The sequence below is a fragment of the Antechinus flavipes genome, chromosome 3 (assembly GCF_016432865.1).
Source record: "Antechinus flavipes isolate AdamAnt ecotype Samford, QLD, Australia chromosome 3, AdamAnt_v2, whole genome shotgun sequence".
NCBI lineage: Eukaryota > Metazoa > Chordata > Mammalia > Dasyuromorphia > Dasyuridae > Antechinus > Antechinus flavipes.
In genome coordinates this window covers 583,931,913-583,952,959 of record NC_067400.1, presented here as the reverse complement: position 1 = coordinate 583,952,959, position 21,047 = coordinate 583,931,913, and positions in this window count along the sequence as shown.

The window sequence follows — 21,047 nt, the reverse complement described above, 5'->3', positions numbered from 1 at the left end:
CAGCACTCACTACACAGTATTTGAGTAGGATTCAGATGCTTGATTCTTGACTCCAAGTCCAGCATTCTGTTAGAGCATTTTTTCCCTGTTTTTTTTTCCCTTTTTCACTCTCCGTTTCAGTTTGAATAATGTGTTCCAGGTTATAACACTGTGTTATAGGATCATAGATCTAGAACTGGAAGAAACATCAGGGGCAATCTTAATCTTGTCCAATGCTTTATCCTAAAGATACTCAGGTTAAGTGGCTTGCATAATGTCACGGAAGTAATACACATCAGAATCAGGATTTAAACCTTCAGAACTAGTGTGCTTTCCACAATCAATTCCTCAGTACACAAATTAAGCTCCTACTATTTGCAAGACAAAGGCAAGATAAGACAGTCTCTGCCCTCAGGGATCTTCCATTATAATGGAGGGAAACTGTAGGCAAACAGTTATGCATAAACGAGGTATTTAACAGGCTAAATTGAAGAACAGTAGGTTTCCCCTTACCACTTGCTAACCCTTGTTCAGTCAACTTTGTTTCCACCTCCCTTCAGATTATACAGTTACTCTCCAATTTCTTTAACCTCTTCCTTGGGGACCTGAAAACATAAGGAGAAAAAATATTGGGACAAGTAGAAGTCTTCAGTCCCAATTCCAGCTCAGATACTTGCTAGTCATGGTCCCTGGGGCAAAATCACAGAACATTCTCATCAGTGGGAATGGCCTCTCCAGTGAGAAAAAACACAAGCCAGCCTGGGCAATTACTGCCCATCAGGGAGGATTGGTAAACTCAATAAGCTAAGGGCCTTCCCCAGTTTCTCCTGACATCCAGAGGAAGGCAAGAAAGATGTTTAAGGGAGTTTCCAGGTACCTGTTGCCCCTTGCTCTTGCCATATTCATGCTCTTCATTATTTCCCTATTTTCCTCTTTTCACATCACCCAGACACTCTCTACCACTATCTCCTCCTTCTCCACCTCACATGAAGAGATAGCCCTCAAGACAAAATTTTCTACTTGCACAAATGATTTCATTTCAATCTGTCCTTTCCATTAGATTGCCCATTCTGTCATCTGTACTCTCCCACTTATCTTCCTTCTCTCCTTATCTATTCACTTTTTCCCTGCTGCCTACAAACATCCTTATGTCTCTCATCCTCAAAAAAAAAAAAAAAAAAAAAGTTGATTCATCCATATTTCTCCTCCCTTACACAGCTAAATTCCTGGAGAAAGCCATCCATAATAGGTACTTTTATTTCCTGTGCTCTCTCTTCTTAATTAACAGTCTGGCTTCTGACTTCATCATTCAACCAAAACTGTTCTCTCCAAAATTACTCATAATTCCTTAATTGCCAAATGTAGCTTTTCCTCAATCCTCATTTTCCTTGACCTCTCTGTAACCTCTGACACTGTGGATCACTCTCTCCTCCTTGATACTCTCTTTTCTTAAGGTTTCCTCTCTCCTGGTTCTCCTCCTGCCTCTCTGACTGGTCCTCAGTCTCCTTTGGGAATTTTCTTAAGATCCGGGTCCTGCCAGGCTATGTCTTTCACGAACTTCTTTTACTAATTTCAACTTTTCTGCTGATCTCCACCTGCTTATTGGTTATTTCAAATTGGATGTCCTACAAACACCTCAAACAGCACATGCCCAAAACCGTATCCATTGTTTGTCTCCTCTCGGTCTCTTTGTTCTTCCTAACCTCCCTCTTACTGTTAGGGATATCACCATCCTCCCAGTCACCCAGGCTAAGGATCATCCCTCTCTCTCCAGATCCAATCTGTTGCCAAAGCCTGTTGAATTGGACTTTGTATCATCTCTCTAACCTAGAAGGGTTCTTCTTCATTCTTCATTTGGCTGTCAAAATGATGTTCCTAAAGTTTAGATCTAATCTTGTCACCCTCCTGTTTAATAAACTCCAGTGGATCCCCATCACCTCCAGGATCAAAAAATTACAAAATCTTGTTTGACCCTTCCTAACCTACATTTCCAGTCTTATTCATCACTAGAATACACATATGCTACAATTTAGTGATCCTAGTCTCTTTAAAGTTTCTCATGGGAGATACTCCATCTCTCAATTCTAAATATTTTCTCTAGCCATATCCCGTGTCTGAAATGCTCTCCCTCCTCATCTCCACCTGGCCTCCCTGAGTCCCTTTTAAGTCCCAACTAAAATCCTACCACTAAAAAGAAATCTTTTCTGATACCCCTTAAAGAGAATGCCTTCCCTTCTGCTAATAATCTCCAGTTATATTGTATATATCCTGGTTATACATAATTAATAACATGTTGTGTCCCCCATCAGCCTGTGAGCTCCATGACAGCAGGGATTGTTGTTTGCCTTTTTACAAGAAATGCCCTGATTCAGGCCATTTCCAATGATCTTGTAATGAAGAGAGCCATCTACACCGAGAGAGAGAACTGTGGGAACTGAGTGGGGATTACAATGTATTTTCACTCTTTTTGTTGTTGTTTGCTTGAATTTTATTTTCTTTCTCATTTTTTTCCTTTTTGATCTGATTTTTCTTGTGAAGCAAGATAATTGTATAAATATGTTTGCCTATATTAGATTTAACATATATTTTTGCCATGTTTAACATATATTGGATTACTTGCCATCTAGGAAAAGAGGTGGGGAGAAGAGAGGAAATTGGAACACAAGGTTTTGCAAGTGTCAATGTTGAAAAATTATACATGCATATGTTTTGAAAATAAAAAGCTTCAATTAAAAAAAATCCCCAGCTCTTAACACAGTGCCTGGTACATCTTAGGTATTTAATAAATGTTTGCATGACTGAGTTTGAATATCTTAGCTAAAAAAGGTCCAGGTCTCCCACTCCATCCAGGGCCATCTTCAGTTATCTTGATCTAGATCTGGTCACTGGACCCAGCTGGCTCTGGAGGGGAAAGTGAGATAGGTGACCTTGTCCTGTCCCCCCTCACTTAAATCCAATTCATTTGCATATCATAGCATTCCATTCCTGATGGCATGGTCCTCTCGAAGAACAAGGAACAAACAATTAATTGACTGACTGATCTTCTGAAATTCCTGCCCTCTTTCAATTTCAATTTTAATTCACCTCAAATACTGCCCTCCACAAAAGGCCCTCTCTCCTCCCCCAGGTTCTAGAGCCTCTTCCAAGACTGCTCCCTCATCAATTCTGGAGTTTCTATTTTAAATTGCTGTATTCATTTTTACAAGTTTTTATTGTCTCTCACTTCCCCTCTCCCAAACTGAACATTTTCATAACCCTTATATAAGAAAAAAAAAAAAATCCCACACCTAGTTCACCAAAAGAAAATCTCACATTGGTCCTGTCCAAAAATGCATCTCATTGTGGGTTTTGAAGGATTTAAAAAATTTCTTTAGCAGAAGGTGGGTGACATGATTCCTCTTCAGCCCTCCAGTCTTGTGGTTCGTGATTGCATTAATCAGACTTGTAAAGCCTTGTAAACTTTTTTTCTATAAAAATTGTCGTTTTGTAAATTGTTTTGCTCCCATCCCTCAGCATCAGATCATAGAGGTCTTCCCAGTTTCCTTTCAACGGTCCATCTTGTAATTTCTTATGACACAATACTATCCCATTACATTCATATTCACATTTGACTAGCCATTCCCGAAGAGGTGGCCACCTTCATTTTCCAGTTTTGAGCTAAGAAGAAGAGAACTGCTAGAAATCTTTTTATACATATGGGCCCTTTTTTCTCTGCTCTCTTTTAGTTATAGGCCAACTAGTAACACTCTGTCTTGAACATGCCTTGTTGTTCTCCCCCTTAGAAAGTAAGCTTCTTGAAGGTGAGGATTGTTTTTGTCTTTATTTATATCCTCAGTGCCTGTCACATGGTTTTTTAATAAGCTATCACATCCTTGATTCCTTTTAAGAAACATTTGCCTCTAAAATCTAAAAAAGAAGCAGCTAGATGGCTGAGTGGATAGAGAATTGGCCTGAAATCAAGAAGACCTGAGTTCAAATCCAGCCTCAAATACTTAACGCTTCCTAGCTGTGTGACCAAAGTCACTTAATCCCAACTGCCTCTGCAAAAAAAAAAAAAAAGGGGGGGGGGAGAGAAGAATAAAATCTGAAAAGAAGTATGGATTCCTTTCTCCCATCAAAATGCACTTTAATGAAAAAAAAAGTTGACATTTATTTGACATTACTTGATTTAAAAAAAGTACTTTTTCTAGAGACTCTAAAGTCTCATCTCTTCATTCTTTAGTGGGAGCCTTCGAGCCTGTCTCTGAAAATGCTGGGATTAGAGTGACTTTATTTACACTTTAGTATGAATGATTTTCTGTTTTTGACATTTTCATTGCCTAGGCTTCAGTTCCCTGATCTGGAAAATGGGAGGAGTGTAAGGCTGTAAATTTTTGTAAATTTTTACAAGTTTTTATTGTCTCTCACTTCCCGTCTCCCAAATTGAACATTTTCTTAATCCTTATATAAGAAAAAAAAATCTGTAAATTCCCTTGTGGGTTTGATTTCTGAGAAATATGAGAAGACTTGTGTGAACCAATGCAGAGCAAAGTGAGCAGATCTAGCAGTATCATTTATACAATAACAATATTGTAAAAAGTTTTGGAGTCAAAGCTAAGGAGCTCTTATTTCCAAACACAAAATAAACAGTTTTGAAAGACTTGAGATCTCCAATTAAGTCAATGACCAATCAGGATTACAGAAGAAGAAAGATAAAATATGCTCCCCACCTCTTTCTTAATGGGGAATCAACTAACAGGGCAGATGGAGACATTTTTTTGAACATGGCCAAAGCAGGAATTTGTGAAGTGCTTTGCAAACCTTAAATTCTTTTTCAGTTATGGATTTTTCTTGACTGCATATCTGTGACAAGGGTTTTGTTTTGTTTTTTCCTTGTTGGGGGAAGGGGAGGTAGGAAGGAAAGAACAAACATCTATTAATTAAAAAATTAATCCCTTTTCGACTTTCTGATTTTATGAATCCTATATAATTCCCTTCTGGCTTTCTGATCTTATGAATCCTAATAGTGCTAATGGTAGAATTGCTGGGATCAGCCAACACATTAGCTATGTATCAATTAATCAATAAATATTTATTAAGCCTAAATGCAGTTTTTGCCCTTTTGGTATCCCTAGTACTTAGCACAATGCCTGGCATGTAGTAAGTACTGGATATTTACTGACTGATACTGGAAAGCGGATGGGCAGCTAGAGAGGCCAGATGGCCAGTCTGCTGAAGATAAGGATGGGCTTGCTTGCCAACCTCCACGGCCATTCAGGACTCCACTGCCCATCTTTGTTTTATATTCAGTAACTGGGGGCAACTAGGTAGCACAATGGATAGAGCACCTTGGAGTCAAGAGGCCCTGAATTCAAATCCAGCCTCAAGACATTTGACACTAGTTATGTGATCCTGGGTAAATCTCTTAACCTGGAATGTCTGGGAGGAGGGGGGATTCAGTAATATTAGCCAAGGTTCCCATTTCCATGACATTTTGAGTGCCTTCCTTCACATTGCTCCCTGAGAAATGTTCCAAGGAAATTGAGATCCAGACAAAGTGAAACGACGTGTCTAAAATCATATATGTGAGTGGTCTCCATAGCCTCCGGGTGACCCTGGACACGGCCACCATTTGTGAGCCTCCTGGACCGGCTCTCTGGGATTCAGATTTCCTCCTGCCCTGTCTGATCTCTAGGGCCACTCCTGCCTCTGGGTCACAAACATGGAGATGAGAAGTTAGACTGACCGGCCGCGGCTCCATCGCAGGATGGGTGGACCCTACCCAGCCAGGCCCTTGATTTTCACAAGTGCCAGGAGTGGTCCGTGGCTGACTCAGCTGGAGGAATCCCCAAAGATCCAGTCAGAGAGAGGTGGGATGTTAGCCTGGGAAGGGACCTTAGGGGCGAGCTACTCTAGCCCCTTCATTTTATGCATGAAGAAATGTGGAAAGAGCATGCTATGGGGTATTGGGGCCAGTTGCAAAGTGGGTGAGACACAGCATGGTACCTTGGAATAGAGCTCTCGGCCTGGAATCAGGAAAACTTAGTTCAAATCCCTCCTCAGATAATTACCAGTTGTGTGACACTGGGCAAGACACCTACATGTCTCAATTTCTCATCCCTAAAATGAGACAGTTGGACTCAATAGCCCCTAAGGTCCTTTTCGATTTTTAGCAGAGGCTCTTCTCTCTCCTAGGATATTGGGCAAATCACCTGACCTGTGTACATCTTATTCCTAGGGGAGGAATCAGAAGACCACAAGATAACTTTTTATTCCAAAGCCCTATGCTTTTCAATATTTGAAGAACTAGCAAGGGTGAGAGTTCTTGGCCCCATGTTCTTCTTAGTCCCAAAGTCACGAGCTATGCGCAATGGGCAGAAGTGACCAAGAAGCCAATTATCAGATCTACACAAAGAAAAATTCTGTAACAATTAGAACTGTCCAAAATTGGATGGGGAACAAGCACTGGAGGTCTGCAAGCAGAAAAGCAATAATAATTTCCCAAGATGACTCAGAGGGAATTCTTGTTCATCTACAGGTTGAACTCTTCCATGTCAACTTTTCATGTATTTGGAAAGAAATCATTTTTCTCCTCCCACCTCATGAGGTGTGTATAAACTCCTAAGGCATAAACTCAAGGCCATAACTGTAACCGATCTAAGTTCATTGTTGTCTGTCCTTGAACTTCCTTCCTAATATACAAGTCGGAGAACTGGACCCTATACTTCAGATGTGGCCCAATCAGACTAGAGGACAATGGGACCTCCCTGATTATAGATACCATATCTCTCTTGGACAGATTAAGAACCAACTAGCTGTTTTATTGGGGGTTTTTGTTTTTTGTTTTTGCTCCTGTACTACACAATTAACTCGACTAACAAGCTTGCAGTATACCAAGTTTCTCAGGGGAACTGCAGTCCAGTCTTGTCTCAGTTGATTTGTTGAACCCAACTATCAGAATGTACATTTGTCCCGACTACATTTTATTTCATATTATTTGATTTAGTGAAATAGGCTTTTAAAGTCTGCCAAGATCTTTACTGGATCCTGACAGTTGTCACCCAACATGTTAGCTATCCCTCCAAGTTTGTGCTGTTTGATAATTTCAGAAGAATGCCATTTAGTCCTTTCTCTAAATCAGCCATAAAAATGTTACAGAGTATAGGAACAAGCACGGATAAATCCTTGAACCCAGAGTCAGAAAGATCTTGAGTTAGAATACAGCCTCAGACACTTAATAGTTATGAACTTGGGCAAATTACTTAACCTCTCACTACCTCAGTGTCCTCATCAGTAAGGTGATGATAACAACACCTACCTTCCAGGATTGTTGTGGGAAGAAAGTGAAATAACATTTGTAAAGTGTCTTGAAAACCTTAAAGTGTTATAGGAATGCTATTATCACGACATCATCATCAGATACCTCTTTGTGAATTGACACTGAATGATTCTTTTGAGTTAAGATACTTGATATTGTTTCTTTCTCAGTTTTTTTCCTTCTTGATCCGATTTTTCTTGTGAGCAAGATAACTGTATAAATATGTATACATATATTGGATTTAACATCTATTTTAACATATTTAACATGTATTGGACTATCTGCCATCTAGAGAAAGGGGTGGGAAGAAGGAGGGGAAAATTTGGAACACAAAGTTTTGCAAGGATCAATATTGAAAAATTACCCATATATATGTTTTGTAAATAAAAAGCTTTAATAGAAAAGAAATAGAAAATAAAGAAAAAGACATTAAAAAAGAAAAAAAGACACTTGACCAATTTAACTGTAATTTAAAAAATACTTCTATTTTCCCCATAAGAACAACAGGTAACTTTATCAAATGTTTTGCTAAAATCTGGGTAAAATATTCACCACATTTTCTTCTTCTACAAAGTGATTTAGAGCCAGAATGGACTTTAGAGAATATCAAATCCAACCTTTCATTTTAAAGATGAGTGAACTGAGGGCATAGAGCAGGTAAGGGACTTACTCAAAGTCACAACTCTTAGAAATGTCAGAGCTAGCCATTATTCTATATCATAGGGAAATAAGGACTTAAACAAAACTTTCTGGCCTCACGTTGCATACATTCTGTATAATGTTCTTAATCCTTGTAACTTTTGACATTTCTTCTATAAAATACCACAAATAAGGTAGAAATTGCAATAACAATAACAAAAAAGGCATGAGACTTCAAATTAGAAGGGAGGGCATCTGGTTCCAGCTCTGAATACCCCTTAGCTGGGTCAAGTTGTTCAAATATTTTCTATCCTGTCTGACTTTTTATTATTCCATTGGGGGATAGGCTATAGTAGTTTACCATTTTCTTCTCTAGTTTATTTTACAGATGAGGAAACTGAGGCAAATACAGCTAAGTGACTTATCCAGGACTCAGATTTCTCTAACTCCGGGTCTGACAATTTCTCCATGGTGTCACTTACCAGCCCAGCTATGTCAAGACAAGTCAACAATCATTTATTAAGTACCTACTACATTCAAAGCAGGTACTGTGCTGATAGATGGGAATACAGTCCCTGCCTTCAAAGAGCTTACATTCTAAAAGCGATCTATAAATCAGGGAAGTGAAGGGGAAGAAGGTGGGAGTGGGTTCGTGGTAGAGCAGACTGGAGAGATAGGAGAGATAATCCTCTCCTTAAAGGAGGATTAAAGGAGTTTACAATGGCCATTTTTCTTCCCCAAGGCCCAGTTTCTTCATCACTAAATGGGAAATAATCATTTGGATGCCATCATTTCTCACGGGGGTGCTCTGAGGAAATCTCTTTGTAAATTCTGAAATGCTACAGACTTATGAGCTGTTATTCCCCCCATGAAAAAAATCCTTCACCTTTGGTGCTGACAATACACATGCAGAAGCCTGCCTACAACAGGTTTCTCCTGTTGTGACTGCATTTGACTTTCAGTTCCACTGGGCAATTTCACTCATTTAACTCAGGAACAATGAGAATAATAGGAAATGATCAAAACTCCTCACAATGGCAGTTAGGAGGACTCTCTCCACAGGACTTCAGGCCACACAAAGGTACAGTCCTTGTAGGGGGGATTCCATGAAAAGCTCTTTGACTCACAGGCAGCCCTTATGGCAAGATATGCCCCAAGTGGTTCCCATGACAACCGTGCTCCCCGTACTCTATATAAATGTGTGTGTATGTACATGCAAGTGCGCATGCATGGGCATCCATCCACCCAGAGATGCTCAGAAATAAACTCTTTGTACATTTTTCCCTTTATAGATAGAAAATAACCTGGAAGGATTGAAGATTGGAGGCAAAAGACTAAGACAAAATTATACAACAGGGCTTTCTTCCTTTGGTGAACTTTCAGCTAAGCACACTCTGCCATGCCCCTCATCCTGACACTACAATCAATCACAGGATATTATGGGATCATAAGATTCAGAAACGGGAGTAAATTTTGAATATGGAACTTCCGAGTTGAAAAAGATCTGACATAATTGAATATTGGAACTGGGAGGGGCCTTCTATTCTGTAGAGTATAGAACGTCAGAACTGAAAGGACCCTTAGAATATAGAGTAGCAGACCTGGAAGGAATTTTGGAGCTCAGAATGGCAGAGCTGGAATAGAAAATGTCAGGGCTGGATGGGCTCTTAGAACACAGGACATCAGAACTTGGGAAGGCTCTAAGATATCCAACCCCCTCCTCGTTTTACATAATAGAGAAATTAAGTTCTAAAGGGGCTAGTCAAGTTAAAAAAACATTTTAAAGTAATATTGACAGACCTTGGTAACAGATTAAATATGGGAAGATAAGAGAGAATAAGATATCAAGAATGACAGCTAGAATGTGAAACAGAATGACTGAGAGGATGGTGGTACTCTTGGAAGTAATAGGGACATTAAGAAGGGAAGGTTTCTTTTTTTTTTTAATTTTATTTTATAATAACTTTATATTGACAGAATCCATGCCAGGGTAATTTTTTTACAACATTATCCCTTGCACTCATTTCTGTTCCGATTTTTTCCCCTCCCTCCCTCCACCCCCTCCCCTAGATGGCAAGCAGTCCTATATATGTTAGATATGTTGCAGTATATCCTAGATACAATATATGTTTGCAGAACCGAACAGTTCTCTTATTGCACAGGGAGAATTGGATTCAGAAGGTAAAAATAACCGGGGAAGAAAAACAAAAATGCAAATAGTTCACATTCGTTTCCCAGTGTTCTTTCTTTGGGTGTAGCTGCTTCTGTCCATCATTTATCAATTGAAACTGAATTAGGTCTCTGTCAAAGAAATCCACTTCCTTCAGAATACATCCTCATATAATATTGTTCTCGAAGTGTATAATAATCTCCTGGTTCTGCTCATTTCACTTAGCATCAGTTCATGTAGGTCTCTCCAAGCCTCTCTGTATTCCTCCTGCTGGTCATTTCTTACAGAACAAAACTATTCCATAACATTCATATACCACAATTTACCCAGCCATTCTCCAATTGATGGGCATCCATTCAATTTCCAGTTTCTAGCCACTACAAACAGGACTGCCACAAACATTTTGGCACATACAGGTCCCTTTCAGAAGGGAAGGTTTCAAGAGAAAGCTGAATTAAGTTTTAGATGCTTGGAGCTTAAGCTTTCTATGGAATATTCAGATCAAGACATCTAATGACATCTTATTGGGGATGTGAGGGTAGAAGTCAGCAGAGAGTATGTCTGGATAAGTAGATTTGAAAATCAGTACATAGAGATGATAATTAAATCTTTTGGGAGCTGATAAGGGCATCTGGGTGATGCAAGTTGAAGGGATGGGAAGAAGAGGAAGTTTTTGGTGGCCTCAATTATTTCAGCAAATTTGAGACAAGTTTCTTAGCTATGGATGGTTTAAAGAGGGACAAAAAGCTTTGAAACTGCCATTGTGATGAATGGGATAGTGAATTGATTAGGGAGGTGTCAAAGAACTGCCCAGCAGTAGTGAGAGTCCAGTTACCTTTATATAACATAAATTTGTAATGGATCCAATCAGAACAGTTTAGTGATTTTCTCCAGTTTCATTCAGCAGCAATAAATGAGTAGGAGTAAAGATGGTAGATAGTGGGAATGATCCAGAACTGAAGCTTTGAAGGATAAAATCACTGATTGACTAAGAAGGCAAGAGATTCAAGAGAAGAAGACATTGAGAAGATAGGTTTGTCCAAGTTTACATAACATATTACTGGCATATCTGGAATTAGAAGCCAGATAATCTGATTCCCAACTTTGTCCATTTTCCACCATATCTCCTTCTTTGCAAACCTTCATTTCAAGATGGGGACTACATAAATTCACTTTCATCGACTGATTGCTGTTCCTGTCTTAAACAAAGAACAAAACAGCTATACAATGGACATTTTATTTTATTTTATTAAATTTTCAAAACATCTGCATGAAATTAAGACAACTCTGAGATATCACTACACACCTGTCAGATTGGCTAGAATGATAGGGGAAAATAATGTGGAATGTTGGAGGGGATGTGGGAAAACTGGGACACTGATACATTGTTGGTGGAATTGTGAACACATCTAGCCATACTGGAGAGCAATTTGGAACTATGCTCAAAAAGTTATCAAAGGGTACTGTACACCCTTTGAGCCAGCAGTGTTACTACTGGGCTTATATCCCAAAGAGATTTTAAAGAAGGGAAAGGGACCTGTATGTGCAAGAATGTTTGTGGCAGGTCTTTTTGTAGTGTCCAGAAACTGGAAACTGAGTGGATGCCCCTCAGTTGGAGAATGGCTGAATAAATTATGGTAAATGAATATTATGGGATATTATTGTTCTGTAAGAAATGACCAGCAGGATGATTTCAGAAAGGCCTGGAGAGATTTACATGAACTGATGCTAAGTGAAACGAGCAGGACCAGGAGATCATTATGTACTTCAACAACAATACTATATGATGATCAATTCTGATGGACGTGGCCCTCTCCAGCACTGAGATGAAACAAATCAGTTCTAATGGAGCAGTAATGAACTGAACCAGCTACACTCAGTGAAAGAACTCTGGGAGATAACTATGAACCACTACACAGAATTCCCAATCCCTCTATTTTTGTCCGCCTGCATTTTTGATTTCCTTCACAGGCTAATTGTACACTATCTCAAAGTCTGATTCTTTTTGTACAACAAAATAACTGTTTGGACATGTATACTTATATTGTATTTAACTTATACTTTAACATATTTAACATGTATTGGTCAACCTGCCATCTGGGGGAAGGGGTGAGGGGAAGGAGAGGAAAAGTTGAAACAAAAGGAGTTGCAACTGTCAATGCTGAAAAATTACCCATGCATATATCTTGTAAATAAAAAGCTATAACAAAAAATAAATTAAAATGAAAAAAAATCTGCATGAATAATTTTCAACATTAACCCTTGCAAAATCTTGCATTCCAATTTACCCTCTCCCCCCTCTACTAAATGGCAAGTAATCCGATATATGTTATTGTCAAAATTTATGTTAAATCCAATTTATGCATACATATTTATACAATCACCTTGCTATACAAGGAAAATCAAATCAAAAAGGAAAAAATGAGAAGGAAAATAAAATGCTAGTAAACAACAACAAAAAGAGTGAAAACACTATGCTGTGATCCACACTCAGTTTCCACAGTCCTTTCTCTGGGTATAGATGACTCTTTTCATCACAAGATCACATAATAGAAAAATTAAGTCAATTCAACAAACATTTATTCAGCACCTAATTTATGCCAGGAAATGGGCTGACCTGGGAATACAAAGATAAGCAGAAAAAAATGGTCCTTGCCTCAAGGGGCTTATGTTCTAATGGAGAAAGAAGTTGTTTATCTTTCATTCTGAAAGAGGTCCCTAATATTAGGGAGATGGTACCATGACAAGCAAGTGAACTGGATTAAGGGAGGGAGAGGGGGTTATGTGAAGTCACCAGTCTCACTTTTTCCTCCCAAGTCATCTGGATCCAGTATAGGCCACGATGATAGGAATGAAGACATGACTGGATTGAACACTTTTCTTAAAATGGAAGTTCTGGAAAGAACTGACCAATCAGAGGAAAGAACCAAGGGGGGGAGGGGGAGAAAAGAGTGAACTTCCAGAGAGGAAAGGTCAGATTCTGGCTCTTACCCTCCCTAAGACCTTAAATCCAGCCTTGTCACAGCGTGTCCAAGTGCCTAGCCTTGTGAAATAAGAGGTGGTCACAGTTTGTGCAACTGAAGTATGTCCTTCTCGAGTGACAGTCTCCCTCTCTTTCTCTCTCTCTGGGGCATTTGTGTTGCCCAGAGAAATCCTCCAGCCCCAGGAATTAGAATCAGGTTGTTCAGTTGTAACTAAAGCTCCCAGAAAGCCCCTGGGTTAGAGTGAATCAGAAAGGAGGCTGATCTTAAAGTGTGACTATGAGCAAGCCTTCGTTTCCTCATCTGTAAAAAATGAAGGGCAATAAGGCTCAAAGTCATGCTGATGGCAGTTGTGCTACTGGAAGCCAGGTCCTCCTACTCCACTCCCCCCGCTATGCTACGAGTTAGCAGACTCGGATTCAGATCGCAGCAGTTCTGTTCCTTATCCGTGGGACCTGGTGGACAAAACACTTCTTCTCTGGACCTCAATTTCCTCGTCTGTGAAGATGGGTTGGGACCGCGTGACCTTTACTATCTCATCCGGATGTAAAACCTTGAATCCCGGGAAATTTCAGTCGATAAGAATTAGAATTAAGAGGCATCTTTCCTGTGTCTTCCCATTTTACAGAAGGAACTGAGGCTGTGAGAGGGGCAGATCTGAACCCAGGCTCACCCAAATACCAAGTTAGTAGAGACATTGTATCTGCTTCTAGCCCCAGCTTAGGACTGATGGGATCCCGCTCCTGGGCGGGGACTATGGACTCTCCTTGCCCGTAGTAATCAGGTCTAGAACTAGTGGGTGCCGGGTTGGGCGCCCGACGTAAATACTAATAAAAGAACTGAAGGTCTCTCTTAGCCCCGGGGTCTGGAGCCTGAAACCGAGAACCCATCCATTGAAGGGTGGGGAAAGGATCCTCGATCTTCTTTCTTTTCTCGCCCTCTAGTGGTGGCTTGTGGGAACCACGTCATAGGAAAACTGTGGCCCTAAGCGAGTAATTGCTGATTTTAGGGAGGGGCCGACCACGACTCCCCAAAGCCGGGGCTCCGGAAAGGCAGGGCGGGCCCCCGGAAGGCGGTCACGCTCCTCTGTTCCTAAGGAGCGGTCCCGCGGGCAAGGCAGGCCTGGGAGGGAAGGCGGGGTGGGGGTGGGGGTGGGGGTGGGGCGCGGAGGTCTCGCCGCCGCAGTGGAATATTGGGAGATGTGGAGGAGGGGCTCAGCAGCCCAGGTGCAGCCACACCCAGATCCAAATCCGTGACAGTTACCGCTTAGGGGACCCGCCTCCCCAGTCAGCTTCCATCTCCATCTCTGTGAAACGAGGAAAGCGGATTCTGTGGTCTTTAAGCATCACTGAACTCTGTACAGATCCAGGTCCTGGTTCTGACGCTGACCCGGTCGTGAGCCTGGCCCGGTTACTTAGGACTCCCACCTGTATAATTAACTCAATGAGGCTTCTTCCCAGGGTCGAAAGGAAAATGCTAACGAGATGGGAGTCACCCTCCCTGGATTCCTCCCGCTTATGCAGATGGGCTATACCCGCGCGCCAATCACTATGCACTGTGCCCCGAGTTCTCTTGCCTGACCCCCAAATATTTCTGAAGCCACCTCCATGTCCTGGTTTTCACCACTCACCCACCGAAAGCTGTGACTAGTCTTAGCTCCTCCCTGTGCAGACTCAGCACTCCATTTCTTAACAGCCTTCTTGATTCCTGATCCCCCATAATCCTATTTAAACCTCTCTTTATGACTAAAATTTTCAGATCCTTAGAATGACTGCATAAAGCATATATTCAGTCTCGCACTGGGCTAAGCACTGTGGGTCGGCAAATAAAATCAAGTCGGTCTCTGCTCGCCAGGGGCTCCCGTTCTATTGGGAGATCACACACTGATTGACCGGCTTTGAAACAATAATTCCAAAGACTTTGGTGTCAAGAAATCTCCTTTTCTCAGTCTGCTGTAAATGTGGCTGGAAGGGCCGCTAGGGAGGCGCCATAGTGCACAGGGCACCGGTCCTGGCGTTAGGAGGACCTGAGTTCGAATCCAACCTCAGACATTTACTAGCGATTTACCCTGTCATGTAACTCCAGTTGTCTCCAGATAGAGACCCCCATGTGCAAGAATGTTTGTGGCGGCCCTCTTTGTAGTGACCAGAAACTGGAAACCCCGTGGATGCCCCTCAGTTGGAGAATGACTGAAAAAATGATGGTATATGAATGTTATGGAATATTATTGTTCTGTAAGAAGTGATCAGCAGAATGATTTCAGGAAGGTCTGGAGAGACTGACATGAGCAGAACCAGGAGATCACTGTACAAGGCAACAAGATTATACCATGATCACTTCTGATGGACGTGACTTCTCAACCATGAGATGATTCAAGCCAGTTTCAGTGATCTTATAGTGAAAAGAGAGGACTGTGGAAACTGAGTGTGCATCACAGCATACAATTTTCACCCTTTTTGTTGTTGTTTCCTTGTGTTTTATTTTCTTTCTCATTTTTTTCCTTTTCGACCTGATTCTTTCTTGTGCAGCGATATAATTGTATAACTACATATGCCTCTATTGGATTTACACATATTTTTACCATGTTTAACATATATTGGATAACTTTCCATCTAGGGAAAGGGGAGAAATTGGAACACAAGTCAGTGGTGAAAGATTATCCTTGCATATGTTTTGAAAATAAAACGCTTCAATTAAAAAAAAATACTTTACAAATTTTAAAAAGCCCTCCAATGGCCTCCAAAAAAAAAAATTGTGGCTATAAGCACTTTTAGAAGCAGTTCTCAGGCTGCATCTCCACAGAGATTGCTTTCTAGGATGGTGGGATAAAAGTAGGACCAGTCTTCTGGGAAATGCTGACAATGCTGGGATTTCTGTGTCTCCCTGCCTTTTGGGGACAGTTTTGCCATGGTGTCGAGGAAGGTGAATCTCTTCTCCAGAATTTCTCTGCTCACTAATAGGTGTGGGGCGGCGCTGGGTATAGGATAGTTTGGGGAGCAATGTTATTCCCAGTGCTCTTGAACTGTCTTCATTAGGTCTCAGGAGGGAAGGTAGAATATTATTGTGCTATTAAAAACCAGGAGTGTAAAGAATTCAGAAAGGAATGAGAATACTTAAGAATTGATACACAGTGAAAGAAGCAGCTAGAGAAGGGGGAACAAGTATTTATTAAGAGTTAGGAACTGTGTTAAGCGCTGGACAAATATTATCAAATATCTTTTCTGATTCTGACATCCCAGGGTAAGTGCTATTATTATCCCCATTTTAAGGAAATTAAGACAGGCAGCAATGAAATGAGTTGGTCAAGATCACACAGCTAGATATAAAATTTTAAAACCCACAACTTTTTTTTTAAAAAGGTTTTAAAAGGTCCTTAAGAATATGATTTGGATTCCTAGGATTTAGAACTGGATAGGTCCTTAGAAATAAGATAGTTCAGTTAGAAAGACACAGAACCAGATTAAAATGTAATTGGGAAATATTTAACAAAAATTTTAAAAATACAATAAAACATAGATAATATTATATTTTAAAACCACATCAATATGTGACAAGAAGGAATTCTAATGAATGGATTAGTGGCCCCATTTCTTTTTGAGTCTGACATGACCGGAATACTCCAATACCATTATTTTAAAAATGAAGAAACTGAGGACCAGAGAGGGAATCTTGTTCAAAATCACATAATAATAACTGATGTTTGTAGAGCACATTCTGTGGGGAGCTTATCTGATGCTGTTAATCCATTTCACTCATGTCCTGTTCTTCATGACCCAATTTGGGGTTTTCTTGGGAAAGATTCTGGAGTGATTTGCCACTTCCTTCTTCAGCTCATTTTACAGACGGGGAAAGGGAGGCAAACAGGGTTAAGTGACTTGCCCAGGATCATACAGGTAGGAAGTGTCTGAGGCTAGATTTGCTGATTTGCTGATGAGAAGATGAGTCTGCTTGATTCTAAGCCCAGTTGGTATCTTTTGTTCTCAAAGAGGATCAAAATGGCATCACTGTTAGAGTCAGTGTGTCCAACTGCAGTTGATCAGACTAATATGAGCACAGAATGTTCTGCCACAGGTCAGACACAAGTCATTCTTATGAACATTTGGGGTGGATCTCATATTTCTTCTGAGCTAATTCAATTCTGCTTCACTTATAGAGCCCAGCACCTTTTCTGATGAGGGCTCGCCAGGCTGTGCGGTCCTGTGCCATGTCTTCATGTCATAAATCAATTCTAAGGTTCTTGAGAGACCTTGAGAGTGTTCTTGTATCTGACCACCTTGTGAGCACTTGCCCTGTGTGAGATTTACATAAAATAGAATTTTTGACAAGTGTACATTTGGCATTCAAACAATGTGGCCACTGCATCACTTAGCTGGATAACTCATAGGGGAACTTAGAGGAAGCCATAAAAAAGAGTCACACTAGATATTGGACCTATCTATTGCAGACCAGGATATTGAAAGTCTGCAAGGTACTTTATCTACTTTATCTCATTGGCCCCCACTAGTACAACCCTGTGACTTAGTTACTAAAAGTATTGTAACCCCCATTTTACAGATGAGGAAACTGAGGCTAAGTGGCTAAATGACTTGCTCATGCTCACAGAGTTAGTAAGGAATTCCGATCTTCCTGACTTTAATTCCAGCTCTCTGTTTACTACATTACCCCCATACTATAGCTCTTTTCTTCTTCTTCTTCTTCTTCTTCTTCTTCTTCTTCTTCTTCTTCTTCTTCTTCTTCTTCTTCTTCTTCTTTTTGGCTCTACTTTTTTTTTTTTAATAACTTTTTATTGACAGAACCCATGCCAGGGTAATTTTTTACAGCATTATCCCTTGCACTCACTTCTGTTCTGATTTTTCCCCTCCCTCTCTCCACCCCCTGCCCCAGATGGCAAGCAGTCCTATACATGTTAAATAGGTTACAGTATATCCTAGATACAATATATGTGTGCAGAACCAAACAGTTCTCTTGTTATAGCTCTCTCTTCTTCCTAAAAATCTGTTCATTTTCTTTTCTAGTATTGGACTTAGAGTCCAGAAAACACGGATTTTGAAGTCTGCCTCTGACACTAGTTGTGTGACTTTGGGCAAATGACTTTAATCTCTGTGCATAGTTTCTTCATCAAATGGGAGATAATAAAGCCTGTACTACCAATCTGAGTCAGACACAAATAAGGTCAAGTGCTTTAAAAACTCTACATCATCATCAATCATTACAAGGAAATCCTCTTTCTTCAAGGTTCAATTCAGGGGCCACCTCCTGCATGAAAGATTCCTTCTGTCCCCACCTGCCTCCCAACAAGAAGTGACTTCTTTAAACACCTCATATTTCTGTATGATTTAAATGGGGGCTGGAGATTATCTTGTCTAACCCCACATTTTATAGATAAGAAAAAATGAGAATCAGAGGAGTCCCTCTACCCAAGTTCACATAGCTCACAAGAGGAAAGATGTAGGAATGAGAGAAATGATTTATTGTACCCTTATTTGATTGCAACAGTATTAATCAACTTAATGTGATTCCATAGGGGTAGTAATTATACTTGTTTACCAATATATATTTAGTCAACCTACTCTTTGTTTTTTATTGAACTTTTAAAATTTTATTTATTCATTTAGTTTTGCTGAGGCAATTGGGGTTCAGTGACTTGCTCTGAGTCACACAGCTAGGAAGTGTTAAGTGTCTGAGAAAAGATTTGAACTCGAGTCCTCCTGACTTCAGGGCTGGTGCTCTATCCACTGTGTCACCTAGTTGCCCCCATTAAAAAAAATTTTTTTTTAAAGCTTTTTATTTTCAAAACACATGATAGTTTTCAACATTCACCCTTAGAAAATCTTGTGTTTCAAATTTTTTTTCTCCCTCCCTTATCCCCACCTACAGGGCACCTAGTTGTATGACCTTGGGCAAATGACTTTCATGTCATTTCATGTGCAATTCAGTCTACTCTTTCTTATAAAAGGTCACAAACTTTAAACTACAAGATTACATGTTCCCTGGCTTGTTATCAAGTTCGCTTGCTTAAGCATGGGAAGTTAACTAGAGGCCCTCCACCTTTTCTTCCTGCTCAGTAGGGGACCACGCCCAGTGTGAAGCAAATGACTCCATGACATGGAAAGTCCCCCAGTATTTTTGTTGCCCTTCCATCCCTCATCATCCCCCTACTGGCCAACAGGGGGACCTGGCTATGAACCATGGCCAACAAGTGACTCTATTTGCCAGTCTGTGGTCTGCCTGTCTAACAGCCCATTAGCCCATGAGAATGTTTTGACACCTGTTTATCATCCTAGCTCATAGGTCTGTCTGCTCATTGGTTTGGCAAGATCTCCTGAAAGGTTAAGACAGGTCTGTGAAGTTCTGCTTGTCAGCTCAATAGGCCCTCCTGGAAGGTCAAGCTATGATATCTCAACTGATGGGACTCTGTAATTGAAGTAGATCCTCTTGGAATATCCAGATATAGGTCTATCAACCAATGAGATTGCATTTTACTGTACCTCTTCTGTACCATCTAGGTAGCGAGCACCACAAAACTAAGGCTCCAGAGTCGGGGGAAACTCAGATCATGAGGAGGCCTTGTGGTCCACTTCATTAGCAGGATCTATGGACCATTTAATAAAGTGATACTGGTTTGGAGCCCTTCCTCAATCTCTTTTTTTTTTTTTTTACAGATTGGACAATTTGGACCCCGCATTAGCAATTAGCAGAGCTAAGACTTAAACCCCTGGGCCTCCACCTCTAAATCTAATTTTTCTTCCATTTTAATTTATGCTATAATTATTTCAACAAACATTTAATAGGTACCATATCCCAAGCACTGTGCTTCAAGTTTAGATAAGACCCCATGGAATCCTCCTGGAGATTACAGCCTAGGAGAGAGTTAAGATATCAACAAATATACAATATTGCAGGTTAAGTGCATTTGAGAATTGTCAAGTATTAAGTGAGAATCCAGGAAAGGAGATTTCAGGAATTGGTGGACACGTCAGCTGGTTAATCTGCAATTATTAAGCACCTAGGGTAGGCAGGGCGCTAAGTTCTGGGGATACAAAAGTGGATAAGACAGTCTGTGCTCGCAGTGAGCTCACAGTTACTTATTCAAGTATCTTATTCAGATTTGCATCCTCCACAGGGGCTCAAACATAGACACTCATTATAGAGTAGGGCTTTGCACTTTGATTTAACAAGTTCATTTGTTGCTGCTGCCCTATGAGCTCTTTGAGGGAGACACAAATCCCTAACAGCAACATGAACGGGGGTAGCTGCTCAGGAAAGGTTTATTGAATGAATATGAGTGGATGAATGAATGGATAGATGGATGGATGGATGAATCAACAAATTTCTTGCAATTGAATTTGTCTATGTCACACATCCCTAGTTAGATTGCAAATCCCTGGAGAGCACTCATTGAATCTAAGTCATTTCTGTACCCCCTTTTCTACATATTGTGAACCTTCAGTAAATGTATATTGAGGATTGGTTCTTAAAAAAAACTTGTTGAAGGAATGAATAATTTTAGTGGAGGGATCAGAGAATAAATTGCCTGACAGTCTCTTGAGAAATAAGCATGGCAGCAGAAGGAAAAGAAAGAGGAGAAAGGTTCCATATCAGGCTTTGGAAAATTACCTGGGCTTGGGGGAATGTGAAATCTTTCCTGGCATTCAGACAACAGAACTGTAACTAACCCAGGGCAACTGAGCTTAGTGCCCCAGGGTGCCAACATGGGATGGTGCCTTCCTTTCCCCAAAGGGGAAAAATGTGTTTTCTACCTATGACAACCGCCATGCTGCCGCCTCATTTTATGGTCCTATGCTGGTCCATGAAGCTTTGGTGACTCTTTATCCCAGGGGTCTGCTTTGCCCCAAATCTCAGAAGCAGCCACTTTATCCACTGAAAATGCATTCATAGTTGAGCCATCTCCCCTCACCTTCACTTCTTAGTGAATTTGCCTTTGTGTGAGATTGACTTGTTATAGCTTCGCTGGACAGGA